Genomic DNA, 5520 nt, shown 5'->3' with positions numbered 1-5520 from the left:
AGTTGTTTGTAGAATTAAGTTTTCAATTAGGTAGGTGGTGACATCCGATCCGTTCGGGGGCTTTGGTTCACGAAATCAAGTGTGTGTTCGGAAACTCTTTTGTTCCTTTATCGAATTGATCCTTAAGTTCTGTAAAATTCGTCAATTTTTGTATATTTTTGAAACTGATTAATCGAAATGTTGTGTTAGTTTTGAGTTGTTGTTGAATCATAGGAAATTCTGCAATTTTTGGTATTTTTTTAGTTTAAGCAATTAGGGGTCAGTTTGGTGGTGAATTACGTGATTTTCAAGCTGTTTTGGTGTGGTTTTGTGACCACACGGGTGGGCACATGGGTGTGTGCCGTACACGGGTGGGCACACGAAAGTGTGTAATACACGAGCGGTACACACGGCCATGTGCAATTGGGAATGTAAGGTTTTGGGTGACTTTTGGCACCACACGACCTGACCACATGGCCGTGTGGCTGCGTTTTCAGGATTTTAATCGATATTCACATGGGCCTGCATTTTGGACACACGACCGTGTCCCTTAGCTACACGGGCGTGTGAGACTTCCACACACATGTGTCTGCTTTGGGCCATATTTTAGCCATTTTGGATAGAGAGTTACACGGGCTGTTCACATGGCTATGTCACTCGGTCACACGGACTGCTACATCAGTAATAATTATCAGTGGCAAGTCATGAGGACGAAGCCTAATAGAGCAGCTGGTGGTACACTAAACAATAAAACACCTGAAGCAGCTTATGAATTTATAGTGAAGATGGCACTGTATAATGGGAGAGGTATAAGGACTTATTGAGAATGTGCCCTCACCATTGGTTACCTCTATGGTTACAAGTTCAAACCTTCTACAACGATTTGAATCCCTCAACTAGGTAGTTATTTGATGTAGCAGCCGGTGGTACTCTGAACAACCATAGGTGAAAGGCGTCGTCAGAAACACCAGTTATCTCAAAAGTATCACAGACTTCCAGAAAGTTGGCCAAATGAGAATTTGGATCTTCGTCTTGCAAACCATCGAACTGAACAAACTATTGGATCTTCTGAATGGTGTTCGGATTTAGTTTGAAATTATTCGCAGTAATGGTGGGTCTCACAATACTCGATTTAGCCCCAGTTAGAGTGGGCTTGGCATAATCTTACATAGTACGAGGAGTAGGATTCGAATTTGCAAGATTAGCAGCAACTGCAGGAGGTAGCTGATTATTCTGATTATCATCCATCTCCTCAGTAATAATAATGTCCTCTTGCTCGTCTATTATACTCTGTTGATTCTGCCTTACTTCTCTACGACTTCTATGAGCTATACTCTCAATCTCACTATCAAATAATAAAGGTCCTGACGGGTTATTTCTAGTCATAAACTAAAGGAACCTGCCAGAAGCAAATAAAAGAAAAATTAGAAAACAAAAATTAAACTAAAAACAATAAAAAACAATAAAAATAAATGGCTAAATTAATAAAAATCGAGTGTTCCTAATCCTTTAGTCCCCGGAAACGGTGCCAAAAACTTGATGCTCACTAAACTAACTAAAAATACGACTAAGGCAAGCGCACCTGTCAAACAATAGTATAGTTGTGGTGAGTAGGGAATATCGTATCCACGAGGACTAAAAGTACTAGTAATTACCGTTTTTCTATTATTTAGCCTATAAATTGAACTGATTGTTTTTAATCTAAAATTACTAAAATAATTTAACTAAAAATGTATCAGAGAATAAAATAGGAAAATTATTAAAGATACTAATGAGATAGACAATTCCCAGGAAAGACTCCACCTAGACTTCACTTATTATTTTACATCTGAATTAAACGATTTATTCACTTGTGCCTTGATCCATAGAAATCCCTAAATTATGTTAATATCTCTTCTGAGAGTAAGAACAACTGACTCTAGGCTGATTAATTGAAATCTCTTTCTAATTAAAACCCCTATTGTTGCATTAACTCGATCTATGGATTCTCCTATTAGATTTGACTCTAATTCGGTAGATTTATGTCGTCTTATTTCTAGGATTGCATGCAACTCCACTCAATTATGCTAGATCTACTATTAAAAATGGACTTTTGCTCCACTGATTAAGCACATTAAACATGAATTAATATCCTGAAAATACTAAAACATGAAATAAGCATACATAATTGAGGACCATGAAATAAACATGAATTAAATTGGGTTTTTCCGCGTAATTGGGAAGCAGAGTGCATTATCGACACGGGCTGGCACATGGGCATGTGGCCAGCCCTTGTCGAAGTGCTCAGGATGTGTGGAACCTGGAAACAACTCTATTTATCCGGTTTTGGCTCGTTTTTCACTCCTTCCACTCCCAAGTGCCCTCCTAAGTATTAAAACATGAACTTAAAGGATTAGGAGCATCAAATTCACTAATTTACGCAATTAATCATCCAAAAACGCAGTAAGAATGAGATTAAAATATGTTACTTTTATAGCTTATCATTCATCATTATCATTATTGATGAATGCATGAATAGGTTGAAGTCGGTTCAACTGAAGTCACCCAGGCTGTCAATTTTCGCATCTAGAATATCAATAAACTTGCAACACATTTTTAGATGGGATCTAAGTACTTATGGGTTAATATACTTCTATTCCAATCAAAGAGCTGTCTTTTAGCTTTGAAACATACTTTTGAATCACCTTATTTAGACTTTGAGAGCTTAATATATGGTCGTTTTAGTGAAGATTGTGTACGAAATTTTTTTTCTAGACATGATTACTTTCGGAATGACAAGTTTTTGAGTTTGGATAAGCTTTTAAATCATATTGGGTTCAAATTTAGGCTTTATTTTCATTATATATAAGTTCACCAATATATTTATTAACTCTTATATTTTGTGTTATTATTTATTTTGGATTTTGAAGTATCTAGGTTAATTTAGCTTAAAGAGTAAGATTATGACTAAGTCAATTGCTTGCAGACAAAAGAAGGGTTGTTTCATTTTTTTCCAAGTAGTTTAGATCTCTCTCTATATATATATGACACTATGTTTTTTTATAACCATCATATATTGTAACTTTGATTATTTTATTAATAAAATTGCTCACAGAAAGTTTGGGAATTATATGATTATTGATCTTGTGATAAAGTAAAGTAATATAATTAATGTCATATTTATATATTTGCTTTAATTTAATCATAATATATTGAATTTAAATTAAATTATCACTATTGAGTATTCAATACTTAATATACAGTTATATTTGTTTCCTTGTGGACAAGAATTGACATATATTTGAAGTGGTGAAGCATCCAACTCAACAACTCAACTTGAGAATCATCTCATTACCTATTTTGCATGTATATATATGGTTGTGTTAAATGGCATGTACCTAGGTTGTTGTTTGTGGCTTGTTGATATGTTAATATTTTGGTAAATTGGTTTATAGTTTTTTAGTTGAATTTCATCTTTAATTTAGAAGTTAACCATGGTTGTTTTTATAGGTTTGAATAACCAGTTAGTTGATCATGTTATGATACATTGACAGCTACAAGTGATGATATATAATTGTTTTTTATGTGTACAAATTGGGTGCTTTGAATTGGTGTAATGTTTAAGTATGTTTAGATAGGTTCTGACTATGATTGAATACCTATGAAATGTTTATTTTAGGTAATTTTACCTTTTAGTCTTGAGACAGGTAGAACACATCTCAAGACCCTAAGCATAAAAAGTACAAATTGATGATGCATTGGTCATTGTTTTGATATTTTAGACATATGTCTCGAGACAAGTACTCCTTGTCTCGAGACAACAAAACATTAAAGCTAAAATAAGAAAAGAAGGGAGGCCTGTCTTGAGACCTAGTATCGAGACATGTTATTTTCAAAAATAAGTATGGCTTGTCTTGAGAGATGAAGATCCCTGCTTTGAGACAAAATATTAAAATATGGAAATGGAATTTAGATTTGATTCCTAACTCTCAAATTAACTTAACATAATCCCCATACTTTGATGAACTAAATTATTAGACATTATGAATATATGGGTGTGACTATATTGGATGATTAAATTGATAGGAATGAATATTATATACTAAACGATGTGTTTAAGTACTAAGATAGCTTAAGTTGCTTCAGCAATGTTGTTGGATCCGTGCCCTATCTGTATTATTTTCATCTAAGTACACTTGTACTTTATCAAACAGATTGGTTAATAAAATTATTCATGAATTATATTAATACTTTGTACATTATCCTCACATGGTTTTTTTACACAAAGAAAAATGGAAAGAAATGTTACTCACTGGTTGTCTAATGTTTGACTAATACTAGACGGTATTACATGGTCAAATCATAATACATAAAGATAACTTATATTAGTAGACGAACCTAAACATGTCCTTAGTCTAATTGGAAATGAGCAAACCGATTGAAACACTAATATGTTGTCTATCAAGTCCAATTGGGGAGATACTTTGTATTGGGCATCAGAGTGGATGACTCCCAGAAGATAGAGACATAGATGTCACTGTCTAGACTGATACTATATCATCCTAGACCCAAGAAGAATATATCTGAAATTCGTTTATGGATTTATTGACTTGCGACATTCATAGTGTGGCATACCTAAATCCTGAATGGATGATGGACTATGCATGCGTTATGTGTACACTTTGATGTAAGTAAAAGCCTGTGTTTGAATAGATAAGAAATCGAAAGATGGTGTGTTGGGTGTAGGACTTCTGTAGTATGTAGCATCATTCATAACATTGGAATTCATAGCCAGAGACATGAGTAAATGATATCCTCAAATTGGCATTGCATGGTTGGTGAAAAGTAAATGTGGCCACGAGTCGTTTATCTTTATGATGAATGACTTTATTACTATTTGATAGTAATTGAATTTTTATAAAGGAAGATGTAATGGTTACCATGAGATAAAATAGGATCATATTGGGAGAATGAATATTATCCTAAAGAGATTAAGGATATCCTATTACAGTAACACACTTATGACAAGGTCATTAAACAAGCACTAATTGTATGCTATTAGGGAGAGTTCAATCACGATACTATAGTAAAATAACTTTGTGACTAAATGAGTTTATAATTAATAGGCGAAAAGATGGAACTTAATTATAAATCATTTGAGTCTTAATTGCATATGTCCAATCGATCCATCGGCTAGCTTGTTGGAACCAAAAATGAATTGCATGTTGAATCAAATGAACAAAAATTAATAGAAATTGTGAAATCAAGAAATAGGAAATATTTGGAAATGATTAAAGTTTTCTCCAAAACGAAAATGAAAATGGAGAAATGAAATCATTTAGAAATGAATGTGGTTTTCTCCAAAATGAAAATGATAAATGAATTCATTTAGAAATGAATAATGATTTCTCAAAAATGATCGTAAGACTGATCTTCTGTTTTTGAGCTATTTTAAAACCTGAAAATGAAAATAACTCATATGATCGTACTGAACAAGTTGAATGGTGAAATAATAACTATATTCTCTTGGAAATTTTATCAAGGGTAAAATCGTCATAATTT

The sequence above is a fragment of the Gossypium hirsutum genome, chromosome D11 (genome assembly GCF_007990345.1).
Source record: "Gossypium hirsutum isolate 1008001.06 chromosome D11, Gossypium_hirsutum_v2.1, whole genome shotgun sequence".
Taxonomy (NCBI): domain Eukaryota; kingdom Viridiplantae; phylum Streptophyta; class Magnoliopsida; order Malvales; family Malvaceae; genus Gossypium; species Gossypium hirsutum.
This window is presented reverse-complemented; position numbering follows the sequence as displayed.